Below are 16026 nucleotides of genomic sequence, written 5' to 3'. Positions count from 1 at the left end.
AAAAATTAAATGGTCAAATATGTACAGTTGTGTTAACATTTCATTGACTACAAATGCGTTAGAACACGTTCATCTCAAAGACGAGTTCGTTCAGAATCAGCTACTTATCACAAAGCGACTGACTCGATTTTGTTAACTTCTCATACATTCCCGTAGCGTCAGTGCATTTGCCCGTAGAAGCTGAGCGTCTATTCACTTCAACGGGACTGCATGGAACGGTTTTTTTCATTGCTTCGAAACTCGCCGGTCATTGGATAAATGACGCTGAGCGTCTCTGGGGGTGAATGGAGCTGTGGGCGGGTCTGGACTCGGAGCTTCTGCAAGATGATTGGAGGATCAGTCGAAAGGCTGAATCCCGTTTTGATTGACAGCTATTTGCTGGGCATTGAGAGGACACTGGTCAAGTCCCTGGAAAAGACGCCTACTTGGTACGATAGGATCACAGGCCATTTTCTTGAAAAGGAATGGAGGGCAGAATTTATGTATAAATAAATTGACAAATTTTATGATGTAAGCCGACAATGAGCTTCCCCTCTTTGAAAGAGCAGCAGCCGCCACTGCTGCAGACATACTCAGCCAGTATGGGGGTGGTGCAAGCATTAGAGGATTTGAAGAAATTTTTTTTTTAATTGGGTCATAAAACAATGTGTCATGTTTAGCTTATCTTTATTCCTCTGCAATTAAACATGAACACATTTGTGTAATACACACTTACTGGCCACTTTATTAGAAACACATGTACACTTATTAATGTAATTATCCAATTAGCAAATCATGTGGCAGGTTTATTGGACTAACCAACATTTTTTTTCATCTTTTACTGTCCAAATGTAGCAAGGTTATGCTTTCTCTAACCTCAGCTTGCTACTCTAGGATGACATGCACTTCCACTCAACATTAGAGCCTAACCTCAGTGCTTTTGTGGTAAAATTGAAGCAAATCTTTGCAGCCATGTTTATCTAGCAGGAAGCCTTCCAAGAAAAGTGGGGGTTGAAATAGCAGCAAGGGTGGACCAAATTCATAATATTAATACATATGGTTTGGGGCATTTTGTTTGGGTGACAGGTGTCTACAAACGATTTAGCCATACAGTGAGTGTAGACAGCACCAGATGGGCTATAAGACTGAGAGATGGAGAGGTAGGTAGATTAAGAAAGAAAAAGAGGGAAATAAAAAATAGAGGGAAATCAAGTGGCTCAGTTCTCCTTTCAGCTGATGTCGCAGTCTAAACTATAAAGCCTCATGGGATCGGAGCATGTCGTGTTGAATAATAGTCTCTGCAAAAGGGAACATTTGGAGGGAACAAAGTAGGGAACAGCATGGAGTAGCACTGATCCTCTCCACTCACAGCGCACACACTTATATTCATTTTTAGCATTCGGTTAGTGTGAATAATAATGAAGTGCACTTGCAGACTGCCGAGCCAATACAGCTTTTACTCATTGACATGATCTACACGACTGAACTACAACCATGTATGAACAAAAGCAGAGCAAAAATAAAAGCAAAGAGCTGGATGGATGATTAATGGATGGATGGATTAAATCAAGATAAACTGACAAGTAAGTCACAAAAAATGATATATACATGACATATATACATGACATTATACAAAATAATAGACAGACAGACATACAGATGGACAGATTGATAGATAGGTAGATAGGTATGTAGACCAGTAGGTAGATAGGGGATAGCTGAATAAAATGATAATTAATGGAATGATAAATTGATGGAAGGAAGGATGGATTTCAAAAATTATGGACAGAGAAATAAATGAATGGATGGATTGGGTGGATCAATGGGCGGGTGGATGGGCGGGTGAGTTGGTGGGTGGATGGATGAATAGGTGGGTGGATGGATGGATGGATGGATGGATGGTTGGATGGATGGATGGATGAATGAGTGGATGGATGGATGGGTGGGTGTGTGGATGGATGGAAAAATATATAGAAAGATGAATGGATGTCAAAACTTATGGACAGATAAATGAATGGATGAGTGGATGAATGGATGGATGGATGGATGGATGGATAAATTAACACACACACAGGTAGACAGATATGTAGATATAGGTAGGTAGGTAACTAATTAGAGGTATAGATGAATGGAGATCCAAAATGACAGACACTTTGATAGCCTAGAATTGAGAGGTTTACCATGGGGAGGAAACATATGGATAAGTAAAAAGACAGACTGACAGGTAAGAATGATGCATTTGGAAGAGTAGACAGACCGACAGACAGAATAATAAAAAGATCTTTGATGGTGGTAGGAGTGACAGATGGCTAGACGGACAGACAGACAAATAGACAGACTGGTATAAAGAGGTTTATCTTGGAGGGGAAATAGATGGATGATTAAACAGACAGACAGGAACGCCAGACAGTGGCTCTAATAAGTCATATGGAAGAGTTGACAGACAGAAAAACAGACACAGACAGAACAGAATTTAGGGGTTGATTGAGCAGTAGACAGACAGGCAGACAAAAAATTTTTCATTTGTAGTGATTAGAGTGAGTATGGCAAGACAGACAGACGAGTGGACAGACTGGAATAAAGAGGTACATGAGGGTAACAGAACTGAAAAAAAAACAGTTACAAATTGATAGATAGACTGAATGAGGGAGTCAGTAATGGTGTTGAAGCAAATTAACAGATGAACAGACTGAAGTGGCTAATCAGACAAAGGGGCACACAGACAGAAATTGAGGGGTAAGGGTCAGTGAGGACAGGAATGCATAGGTCAATAATGGTGATGAGGCAGGTAGATTTGTAGAGAGACAGACAGACAGTCACACACAGAGTTAGTTGTAGAAAGGTAAGCTGGTGTTGATGGGATGATGATGTTTTAAGAAATGGATGAGTAGACAGGCTGACAGACAGGCGGACTGGAACAGTTATGGTGATGATATTTAGATGGATGGATGAAAGGGTGAATGGACAGACAGACCTGTTTGGATGAGGAGGAGGATGAACCATGAGGATGAAGGTGAAGTAACAGTGAAACATGATGAAGTGAGATTAATGGGATTAGTGAGGCTTGAAGCTCTGTATCCACTCGTTTAGCTCACAGTGTGAATACCCTCACTAAGCTGAAATAAAACACGTTATTAGCTGTATGAAGGTCAAATTGGATGCAGAGCAGATCTGCAGCATTTTAACTGTCCACAGAGACTGACCAAGACAGACAGAAAGTGAACACTCCTACTAATTAGTGTCAAGGCCATTTGCTGTTCTAGCATAAGTGTGCCCCTCCAGAGGCATGCACAGAACCCTGACCTCAACACCATTCAAGAGTTTGGGAATGAATGGGAACCAAGATTGTGAGTCAAACTGCACACCTAGTTTGGTCATGTATGTTTCTTTGCTTCATTTATCATTTATCCATCCATCTATCTAATTATCCATGCTTCTACCTACTGATCAATTTGTTTGACTATTCATCTATCCATCCAACGTCCATGCAGTTGTAGCCTAGCGGTTAAGGTACTGGACTAGTAAGCAGAAGGTTGCTGGTTCAAACCCCACAATTGCAAGGTTGCTACTGTTGGGTTCTTGAGCAAGACCCTTAACCCTCAATTGCTTACACTGTATAATGTAAGTCGCTTTGGATAAAAGCGTCTGTTAAATGCTGAAAATGTTAATCAGTCCATCCATATAAAATACATGTTATCTATCCATTTATCATCTATTCATCAATTCCTCCACACATCTGTCTATTTAACCATTCAATCATCCATCCATCCATCCATCCATCCGTTTGTCCATCCATATAAAATCAATGCCTTTCTTTCTATTTGTCCTTTTGTCTATCTATCTGTCCATTTATACAACCATTTAATAATCCATTCATCCATTCATCCATCCATCCATTATTTCATCCATCCATTCGTCAATGTCCATCCATATAAAATCAATGCCTTCCTTTCTACAGTATCTGTCCATTTTTCTGTCTGTTCATCTTGCTATTTATTCTCTATAATCTCTTACATATAATCTTTCTTTGTAACAAGTAGTTCAATTAGATTTTTATCAGCATTTAATAATGCTTCAACATGAACAGATAAACTTAAGTAAACATCTAATTAACAGAATAAACAGAAATGTATAGATCTAAATACTGTAAGTCCAATACAAACACACAGAAGGAGAGAGAGACAGAGAGAAAGAGAGAGAGAGAGAGAGAGAGAGAATATGTTGTGCTTGATTTCTTTTCTGTTTCTGACTGTATGTGTAATCCATGTGGGAATTTTGAATGAAAATCGTTTTCCTGTCTCTATACAAATACACACTTTGTTTCTCTCCAGCTAAATTTCTCCTCAGGGTATCTTATGCATCACATCTAGTTTTCTTCAAAAACTTGTGAAGCAAGAAGACAGCATGACAGATGTCCAGGACTAACAAGGTTCTTGAGTGTATACACAAAATACAATAGTGTAAAAAAAGAATTGCCCCCTCTTTGCTTGGTTATAGCAAATCTGTTCAACTGAATGATTTTATGAGATGATTAAATAACACATACAATCATGCAAAGAGAACTTGAGTAAAAACACAAAAGTTTGTGCAACTCAGTTGCATTTAGTTAGAAAAAAAAACAATGTCTGATTCATCCCCTATGAGAAATTAATTAATAATCCAGTTTAGCAAATGTAATTACCAGGTTAATTTAGTTGAACTAATTAAACACAGTAAGAATTAAATTTAGCCCTCTAGAACATAAATCTTACTAAACATCGACCATACCATTAAATGCAGTCACCTTAAAGTTTCTAAGAAAACCTGAGCCACAATTTATTTAAATAGCCCAATGTGAACTCTCAAGGACTGTATTGAACCACAACAAGAGTCAATAATAAGGAGGAAACCACTTTAAAAAAAAAAAAATTCTAATAGCGTTTTCTCCCTTTTTAGCGCGTACAACTGCCTGATTGCGTCATGCTTCCTCTCCACCAGTGCTGATCCCCGCTCTGATTGAGGAGAACGAAGCTAACCCATGCCCTCTCCGACACGTGGGCAGCATGACATATGCATCTTGTCACCTACACTTTGAAGAGTGCAGTGAGCTCAGCGTTGTGTACGGAGAGACACACCATGAGAGCACTCATCTCTGTGCAGGTGCCATCAATCAGCCGGCAGAGGTTGTAATTGCACCAGTCATGAGAGAGAGACCCCATCCAATCAGGCCAATCGTTGTTCATGTGGCCACTCAGCCTTAGCTGGCAGGCAAAGCTGAGATTCGATACGATGTATTCAAGATCCAGCTCTGGAGTTTCTAACTTCATTTTCTTTACCTTTTGTGCATTCTTTAGAAAATGTTTGGACTGATGGACAGATAGACAGAAAAGACGAGTGTTTCATTATGTTTGGTGAAAATTTCAAACAGTAAAGTCAAGCATTTATCTGCATATAACTGAATGATAGTGCTCGGTTGGCACAGAGGTCTGTTACGCTAGCCCACCACCTCTGTGATCCGGGTTCGAACCTACACAGACATAATCGGCTATGTCATCATAAAATCCAATATGCCATTACAGTGGAAATTGAAAAGGGGCCAAATATTTATATAAATAATTGAGGAAAGTGCTCTTTCACAGTTGTGTTCCTCCTGTTTTCCTATCACGACAGGTGCATTAACTGTGACACATTTACACAAACACACCTGCTGTAATTATCAGTGAAGCGTTACAGTCAGATGCTAAACAGCTTTCCGCTGCAGCAAAATGTATCAGTCATAGAAAAACATGGAAAAAACAGACTGTTATGTTATGTATAACAATTAAGACTTCTGGGCTACACTTATTCAAAAAGCAGTGATGCAAAGGGACCCAGAAACTGCCATTTCCATAGATAAACACTGGCAGTGAACCAAAAAACAGGGTCATTTTAAGTTCAGTGCCACCAAGTAACATTGGGTACAAGGCAGAAACAGTTCATTACAGAGCACCACATGCCTGTTCACTTACTTATTTACATGCAGGGGCTATTTAAAGCAGTTAATCTACTTCCACATGTCTGTGTGGTGGGAGTACTCAGAAAGAAACTCACACAGACACAGAAAGAAGAGGCGAAAATTAAACCCTGGTCCCCAAACCCATGTTGCTGTCACTTTCTGCACCACCCCAAACAGGGTGCCAGTTTGGCTCGGAGCACCACACACTGAGCCATTCACTAACTTATTCACCCACATCTAGTGGCATTTTCTGCTATGTATGGAAGGTAGGAGGTAAGAGACCATTAACACCTCCTTATGGACAGAGAACGGAGGCGACAATTAAACCCAGGTTCCCAAACCCATGTTGCTCTCACTATCTGCAACACCCTGAACAGGTTGCCAGTTCACCTCAAAGCACCACACACTCACCCATTTACTTACTTATACATCCACGTCTAGAGGCATTTTCTGCTATGCATGGAAGGTGGGAGAAAACCAGAGCACCCAGAAATCCATGTTGACTTTACGAGACCTTTAACATCTCCTTAGAGACAGAGAACGGAGGCACGGATTAAGCCCAGTTTCCTGAAGCCATGCTGCTGTGAGGCACCCACTCTTCCAGCTATGCCAACATGCCTCTGTACAGATCTTGTGCTTCAGTTAAATCTACAACAATCCTGGCTACTGGAAATTCACCCAACTGTTTCCTCTTCTGTAATTAGTGTTTATATTTTTCTATTCTTTTTCTTCTCATGCTGTGTTCAAAGAAACAGAAACAGCGAGTTCCCAAGTGTTTTCATCACACCAAAGTTTTCCACTGTTCTCAGCTTCTCCTCCAGGGGAAACGTGCTGTTGCAAGGAAGCTAATTTCTGACTGAACATTCTGTAATGCTGCTTACCTCTGGGACTGATTTTGAAACCACGAATCAGAAGGTACATCCTACACAAAGGATTGATTCCCACTGTGCTATTATAGTCTGGTAATCCCAGAGTAAGTCATCGCCAGCTTTCCTCCAAAATAGAATGAGACATAGACGATTCCTCCTATTGACTTCAAGTGAAAAGCCTTCGTGTGAAGATCTGAGTTCTGTACCCAGTGTTTCCAAAATAGGCTTTGTACACACCGCAATTCTAAAGAGAATAAAGTAAACAATTCACCACCTGAATGTGTGAGAAGAGGGCAGTCGCTCAATGGTGGATTGCATAGCTGGCACTGGTGGCAACTATGTTCTTAGTCTTACTTTTCCTTATTCATCCTGCTCTGCTTTTCTGTGTGGTCTTGCATTTACTGGAGGCTTATTGATTATGTATCTTTCTGTACTATCATTGCTTCAGTCTGCAGATTATGTTTTGCTTTCTTTTTTAGCTTTATGTATTTTACCTATTTCTTTTTGTGTTTCAGAGTTAGTTAGCCAAAGTATTGTTCATCCTTGGCTAAGTATCCTAAAAATGGGTTCATCTCAATGGTGAGACACTCACTGCCCTTTTTACAATGTTTGTTACAAGTGTATGTAAACTTTTGGAGCCGGGTCTGGAGTCACATGATTGTCTTGGGTTTGGGGGATGGGGATGTGAATTTATGATGGCCGAAGCCCTGTTAGGAATTGGCGCTCTGTCCAGCGTATATCCGTCTTGCGTTCAGTGTTTTTCCAGTGTAACTAGACCTGCCGCAACATTGATCAAGAAGACTTTCTTTCTAGTTTTGTTTTCTTTACCTTTTGTGCTTTTGTAATCTGTGAGCACCAAATCAGGACATGGATGCTTAGATAGATCATTTTTGACACTATTATTGCAGTATGTTCTTATCAAGGTTCCTGATTGAACCCGTGTCTTTCTCGTCATCCCTCTATCTCAAATCTGACAATTTCTTGCTTTTATGTTCCATTTTAACTTCCTTCATTCTTCCTTTGAATTTTCTTTTTACCTATCTGTTTTCCTTCTATCTTTCTTCAATCATTCTTAACCATGTTTTAGGACAGAGCAGACTAGATCAGATTTATATGGAGCAAACCTAAGAATGACATTTGTATTAATATTCCAGCTACTGATGTCTTCAATGCCTCCTACCTCAGTAATCTTTTCATCATCTTTATCCTTCCTGTCCTTCCATTTCACTCACTGCTTACCTTCCAGTTCTTTAACCCAATGGGGTAAATACTGTAAAAGATCTGTGATTGACCACCAACATTTTTTCATTCTACTGTTTAAACTTCCCGCCCAAACTTTTTGTTCAATGTTCCTACCATTTTTATTTATAAGCAAAAATATTTGATTATGCAGCCATCTAGAGGTACTAACATCTCCCAAGTATATTTAAAGCTGCAGCCTTCTGGGTCCACAAATATTCAAATTTCTTATCAGTAAAGCTCCTCAAAGTTCTTGTAAAATTTAAAATGCCCCTTACTCCTGTGTCCTTCTATTTTACTTTCCCTTTCTTTACTTTTCTGCTTTCAATATAAGAACATTGTTCTGGAATCCTGAAACAAATCTGAAACAGATGTGGTGTTATTGGTTATGTTTAGCACGTCCCACTAATACATTTCCACTTCTTGTTCACAGTCCCATTTCTTTACTATTTAAGCTGAAAGAAAGATGCAGAACTAATGAATGATGAAAATCTGATCCAAGAAGGTCATTTAAACTACTTGATTTATAATAAAAATAAAAATACAATTAATTTATCAATTCACTTGAATCTTTTTAACTGACTGGTGCCTTTTGTAAATGTAAACAAATGTAGACTTTGATTCCTGCTACACACTCATAAAAGTTGGGACCGAGCATTTTTACCACTGTGTTGCATCACCGTTCCTATTAAAGACTTGTTTTAGTGGCTTGGGATGTAAGAATACTAATTGTTACACATTGCAGGTGGGAGGACTACAAGACATCATCTGCTTAACAGTCTGTGGATGCTGTTGTTTGATTCTCCTCTTTATGATGGGCTATATATTTTAATAGAGGACAAATCTGGTCTGGCTAGTCCAGCACTCACACTCACACTCACACTCACACTCACACACACACACACACACACACACACACACACACACTCACAGTCTATGTCCAACCATGGACTTCTCAGGAAAAGATGTCACTTTCATGGCTGCATATGTCTCTCTAAAATCCCAATATCTGCCTCTGCGTCAGTGGTACCTTCACACATATGCAAGTTTTGCATCTTTTTGGTCCTTTTTGTCTTGAAAAACTCGGTATCAATTTTTCTGGAAATTAGTTTGAAAAATGGACTCATCTGCCCAGAGTAGTGGCACCTCTGCATAGAATTGATTTTTCTTGATTTATGTCTCTTGCTAAAAGAGTTCCAGGCAAACTTTGTGAGGTGACAATAGTTTCCCAAAGAAATGGTTCAAAATGGTGTAGCTTTAATATTCTATAAATAACTTCAATTATATTTTGACTTTATGTTTATATTTACAAAATACAATTAATTTGGTTATCCAAAAGATTAAACATAGATTAAATAAAGGTTTAGGAAAATCAAAGCGTTACAGATTCTTGTTTTTATTGCGTTTTAAAAATGTCCCAACTTCAACTGTACTGTCAATCCAAACCACATTTCTAGTGGAAGAACCAACCTAATGTTTCTTAACAATATTAGAAGCTTCTTTTGTTCCAAAAAGAAAGTTGCAACATCCAACTGCACTGTGCATGAATGTCCATATGACCTTCTTGGATGTTATTCATCTGTTCTGACACTCTGATCAAGTTCAACACACATTTCTATGACTGCTGCAAAGCTTCCTGAACTCGTAGTCCTTTTGAAATGTTGTCAGTGAGTCACTATTCTACTCAGTTCCTAACATGCTTTCACATTTAGTCTGTCTCCTACCAGCCAAACTTTCTTGCTTTCTCCTTTCCTCCATCTTTTCCACTCCATTATCTTTGCATATGTTTTTTTTTTTTGCTTTGCGTTTTAAACCCAAGAATATCTCCATTGAGACCAACTGCTCACTCTGTCATTGTTTCATTCCTCTCACTTATTTTCTCTTTGTAGTCCACATTCTCTTTGCACCCATGGAGAATATATTAGATGATCATTAGAACCTGCAACCTTCTGAATCCCATCCATGTTCCCACTAGTGAAGGCAAGAGATGAATCAACCTTCTAGATTCACTTTTTTTTTTTTTTTTTTACATGGTGCTTAAATGCTAACCCAATAATCTTTATACTTTTTTATTTCAACCTTTTTCTCAACCTTTTCTGTTTTATATTATATTACTGTATCTCTAGGTCTACAATATTCTAGTTTCTGACTGTGATGCTTCTCAAACCATTTTAACAATTACAATGAGATCCCCGCCTTATTCATTTGTTCCCAAATGAGGCATGATTGTCCTGAAATCCTCAAACAGACTTTAGAAGGTCATTATGACCTAAAACCTCTAGGTTCCACAGATAGTTCTGTTCTTTGTGTGCAGCTTCAATAAGGGACTTAAATGAGAGAAGAGAAATATTTAACCACAAGCCTATTAGAACCAACAACCTTCACAACAGTCACACATTTTAAACTGATTTTTTAAAATCCTATTCTGAGACCCAGTGTTTTCTCTTAACCTCATTCACAATCTCCTTTCTCTTTCAAATATACTTGATTACTTGATGTAGGAAGCAATGCAACCCCCAGAGCAGATACTGATAGATCATTGTAACATGCAACCTCCTGGTTCAGCACTCCAGTTTCTGAACTTGCAATAAGAGTTTTGTGATACAAGTGGTGTTTTTAATCCCTCCAGTTTATCAAATTCAGAGAATGTTTCTTTCCTTTACTCATTGAACAGAGCTTAAACATCATTAGAATCTGCAATCTTACAGACTCTGTCCTTCCACCACCTTTCCTGCCTTCTTTTCTTTCTTAAATCGACCCTTTCTTCCTCTGTAGGGAAGTTGCTGCAACCCCTGGAGCACAAATGCTAAGAAAATATCAACCACAAGCTTATTAGAACCGACAACCTTCACAACAGTCTTCACAGATTTTTATTTATTTTGTGAAACTTGATTTTGAGACCCAGTGTTTTCTCTCAAATGCATTCTCAACCTTTATTCTCTTTCAAACGTACATGATAACTGTCTTGATGTAGGAAGCAATGCCCCAGAGCAGATACTTATAGATCATTGGAACATGCAACCATCTGGTTCAGCACTCCAGTTCCTGAACCAATAGCTCTTTGAATATGCTTTGCAATTAAAGTTATCGGTTACCGGTTTATCAAATCTAGAAAATGTTCCTTTCCTTCACTCCGAGCTAAAACATCATTAGAACCTGCAATCTCACAGTCTCTGTACTTCCACAATCTTTTCCTGACCTCTTTTCTTTCCCCAAATCTACCCTTTCTTTCTCTGTAGGGAAGTTTCTGCAACCCCTGGAGCACAAATGCTAAGAAAGATTCAAGCACAAGTGTATTAGAACCGACAACCTGCACAACAGTCTTCACAGATTTTAATTTATTTTGTGAAACCCAATTCTGAGACCCAGTGTTTTCTCTCAACCTCATTTCTTTTTCAAATATACTTGATTACTGTCTTGATGTAGAAAGCGATGCCACCCCCAGAGCAGATATTGATAGATCATTGGAACATGCAACCTCCTGTTTCAGCACATCATCAGCACACCTGCAATCTTACAGTCTCTGTCCTTCCACAATCTTCTCCTGCCTTCTTTTCATCCTCTGTATGTTAGGTCCAGCAACCCCTGGAGCAGGAATGCTAAGGGAATTAAAACCTACAATCATTTGATTCAGTTCAGACTCCAAGCAATTAATGATGTAAAGTTGTAGCTTAGTGGTTAATGTACTGGACTAGTAATCAAAAGATCGTTGGTTTAAGCCCCACCACTGCCAGGTTGCCACTGTTGGGCCCTACACTGTAAAAAATGGCCAGTAGATCAGTGGTCCAGTAGATTTTATACAAATGTTTTGTGTTAAATTTATTTAATGGAATTGAGTTCTTGAGTTTATGGCTATTACTTGAGTTAATTTTACTTATTATAAAATGCTATAAAATCTACTTATTTTATTCGTGTGAATATAAAAATAATAAGTTATATAAATACGTTGATTTCAATTTACAAGCACTTCCGGTCTGTGTGCGTGCGTGGTGTTGTTTTTTTTTTCTCATCTAATCCTCAACGGTTGTGAAGCGCCTCCACAACGAAATCCAGACTGCACAGTTTGTGAGCAAATGAACTAAGGTAAATAATTCTGTTCTATTAATCTGTATAGTTACCACAGTTTATTACTGTAAACTTAGTATTAGATTTAAGTTGAACGTGAAACTGTAGTTACATTTGCTTCAAATAACAACATTACATGTTAGAGATGCTGAAGTATTCTTGTAGTTTTATTAATTACTTTTCTTATCTGAAAATAGGTTGAACTGTACTTTAGGCTTGTCATTTTGTTAACTGAGCTAGTTAGCTGGTTCATTTTGGCCTTTTTTTGTAACTTAGCAAATATCTCTGTTGGCTGAGGTAAGTTAGCTAGATAATAAAAACTTTTCTCATTTGAATGCTTAGAGGAAAAAACTTTAACCCAGCGTTGAGAGCAAAGTTAAAACATGATAACATACAGATGGTATGCTGTATGAAGTTTTATCTGAAATCTGGAAAAAAGTTTAGCATTCATCTGTAAACATGCTAAGCTTGTTAGAGAAAACATAGTTAACTTAATTTAAACCTCATGTCAGGGTAGTTAACTTGGTTAACCACAACATACAGAGTAATTTTTTTGCAAAACTCAATTATCTTAATATTCAAAGTCATTTGTGAGACATATTTAAACTATTCCAATTTGGTACATTTTATCCTAATAAAGATTAAACTATAAAAATGTAATTAAAATGAAATGTGTTAATGTGACAATTAGTTTGATGTCTGCGTGTTGCATTTCCAAAAATGTAATGTTTATTAACTGCATGTTTTGACAAGACAAATTAAAGTATTAACAAATTACTTTTGACATGTTTCATACTATAATAACTGATGTTGCAGGACCCTGAAGGTTTAGAAGTGGACCAGCTCTCATTGGCAGTAGTTATGTTGAGGAACATGGGAGCTTCTGCAGGTGACACACTAAAGGACATCATGATTTTTATTGAGAAAATACATGTCATCACAGGACTAAAAGATAATTCTATGGCTCATGCTGCCTTCCTTGGCTTGACCCATGTGCTAAACCTCAGTTATCCCAGCCGGCAGACATTACAAAGGCATGGCTGTGGAAGAAAAGGGTCAAGTATTGGACCGGCCTACCAGAGAGAATGTGTGGAGAATTTTGTAAGAAATACGTGACTATGACAACTCTGTACTTTTGCACATCTTAAGACAAGTTTTCAGGAAGAATGGTACAAAATACACTGGAACACTTCATTCACCGTGCCAAAACATCTTTGTGTTGAGACAGAATGGCAACATTACAAAGTGGTAAATGCTTTACCATCCCAACTTTTTTGGAAGGTGTTGCAGCCCTGAAATGCAGGAATGGATGTTTACTAACATGAAATTAAGCTGACTAGGCAAAAACTGAAAAATCTTGGGTTCATTCTGTCTGCAATTTAATATAAGTCAAAGGAAATGTAAGAAACACTGCATTTTGGGTTTGCATTTTCCGGCCTGTCCCAAATTTGTTCTTATTTAGAGTTGTATATTAAATTATCAAAACTGTTTTACTATTTTCTGTTTAAAAATTTGAATACATTTTTGTTTAAGCAGTTGAAACAAAGAATTAAAATTTCAGCTGGGACAACTTTATTTTTAAGTCACTGCAAGAGTATTATTCAAATAAAGTATTAACCTCTGAAGTGGTTCTTTTTTCATGTCATTAATATTATTATTCTGTTGGCTTAATTTTATTGAGTAAATATGTTTTATATAGTCAACTTAATTTTATTAGTACTAATTGTAGTTTGCGCTTTGAATCTACTTAATTCTTTTGTGTAGATTGAAATTAAATATTTAATATATTGTATTACCTCTACTCAAATTAAATGGATTTTTGAAAGTGTTATAATTGGTTACATTTGAATCAAAATATAGCCTAGTAGTTTTTACTTAATAGTATTGCGTGTAATCTGTTGCCTCAATTTTATTGAGTAGATATAGGGTAATATTTTTTACAGTGTAGAGCAAGGCCCTTAACCTTTAATTGCTTAGAATGTACACTGATCAGCCATAACATTAAAACAACCTCATTGTTTCTACACTCACTGTGCCTTTTATCAGCTCCACTTACCATATAGAAGCACTTTGTAGTTCTACAATTACTGACTGTAGTTCATCTGTTTCTCTACATACCTTTTTAGCCTGCTTTCACCCTGTTCTTCAGTGGTCAGGACCCCACAGGACCACCACAGAGCAGGTATTATTTAGGTGGTGGATCATTCTCAGCACTGCAGTGACACTGACGTGGTGTGTTAGTGTGTGTTGTGCTGGTATGAGTGGATCAGACACAGCAGCACTGCTGGAGTTTTTAAATACTGTGACACTCCTGCCTAGTTGGTTCACCTTGTAGATGTAAAGTCAGAGACGATCGCTCATCTATTGCTGCTGTTTGAGTTGATCATCTTCTAGACCTTCATCAGTGGTCACAGGACGTTGCCCACAGGGCGCTGTTGGCTGGTTATTTTTGGTTGGTGGACTATTCTCAGTCCAGCAGTGACAGTGTGGTGTTTAAAAACTCCATCACGTGGAGCTGATAAAATGGACAGTGAGTGTAGAAACAAGGAGGTGGTTTTAATGTTATGGCTGATCAGTTTATACTGTCAAAGTACTGTAAGTCGCTTTGGATAAAATCCTCATGGTCGACATGGTATCCATCTGAATATCCAGGCAAAATGTCATCTTAGCAAAGATTGGCATTGTGGGTTTTCTTGCCATTGTAAAGCTTGTTTGACTGTGAACAGTGCGACCTATGATTCAGCAGCTTTGCATAACACGGACCTTTTTTTAAACCAGACTTTAAACACAATGAAAATCACACGACTGCCATGACATAAATGTACCTCCCAAGTGTGTGTGTAAAAATTCTGACTTCTACTCTGTGTTGTTAGTGGCACGTTGTCCTCTTGCTGTCCTTTTTCTTTTTAGTCGTCCCCTCATGTATAATAGAGACCTATTCACCACTTTCCTACTGCTTTCTCTCTCTCTCTTCCACCAGCATCCCTCCATCACTGCTTTGATGTTTGCCTGCAGAGCAATTTCTGCTAGTGCTGTTATCTCTCTCTCTCTTACTCGCTCTCTCTCTCTCTCTTTCACTCACTCTCTCTCTCTGCAGAAAGGATGATAGAGAGGAACTAAGCATGTACGAACAATCTCACACTAAGATTTTATTCAGCATCCATTAGGGTGCATTAAAAGCCATAGAAGCCATGTATCATTATAATACATCTAAAGTACAGTGCCCTCTCTCTCTCTCTCTCTTTCTCTCTCTCTCTAAAATACTCACACTATTTGATGTGTAATTGGCCATTTATTTCACAGTCAATATGCTGCTCTATGCATTTATGCACCCACCGTATCAGTGATAGAAGTTCTGCCTTCAAGCTGATCCAAGACCAGTTTGGCAGTTTTCCATGTGACACTAAAGTGCAGAGAGAATTCGATCCTGAACCACCATGAAATCCTCCTGTAGTACGATACCATAGTAATACTGCACCATCACATACCTGCTTGGTCTACGATTCCTTTTTCTTCCTTATGCTGCCTCCTTTGCTTTTATCCTGTTCCTCCTGGTATCAATCCTCATCATCCTTTTCCCTGTTCCTCTCTCCTGCTCTTCTTCCATCTGTCCCTCAGATCTGTCACAGGAATACAGGCAGTACCGGCTGGTTATCTGCTCGTCAGTGTGGTGCCGGTGTGTGTGGTGTGTGTGTGTGCTAAAATGTCAAACCCATTCTACTGCAGGGAAGCTCCAGCTCTGCATGGCAAAGCCGAAGCTCATCTGATATTCATGCACACCCACAAACCCCCTCCTCCACTCAGAATGGTAGAGCAACCGAATTGAATGCATACAGCCTGAAGAAGCGAGCACACGGAATATACCAGTCACTCAGAAAAAGTAGGGGGTGAAAAAATATG

The 16026-nt window shown here is 38.5% G+C and overlaps 1 protein-coding gene across 5 annotated transcripts in view; it reads right to left on the bottom strand.

Moving 5' to 3' along the window:
* srcin1b (SRC kinase signaling inhibitor 1b) overlaps positions 1–15811 on the bottom strand; it is an 81264-nt gene extending 65453 nt beyond the window's left edge. For all 5 annotated transcript variants that reach the window (XM_062992707.1, XM_062992705.1, XM_062992708.1 and 2 more), the window contains exon 1: positions 15615–15811. The gene's annotated coding sequence lies outside the window, so the exon portion shown is untranslated. The remainder of the gene's footprint in view (positions 1–15614) is intronic.
* Between the last annotated feature and the right edge of the window lie 215 nt (positions 15812–16026).

This window comes from Trichomycterus rosablanca, chromosome 3, assembly GCF_030014385.1.
Source record: "Trichomycterus rosablanca isolate fTriRos1 chromosome 3, fTriRos1.hap1, whole genome shotgun sequence".
Classification (NCBI taxonomy): domain Eukaryota; kingdom Metazoa; phylum Chordata; class Actinopteri; order Siluriformes; family Trichomycteridae; genus Trichomycterus; species Trichomycterus rosablanca.
Note: the sequence above shows the minus strand (reverse complement) of the source record. Positions and strands in the feature narration are given on the sequence as shown.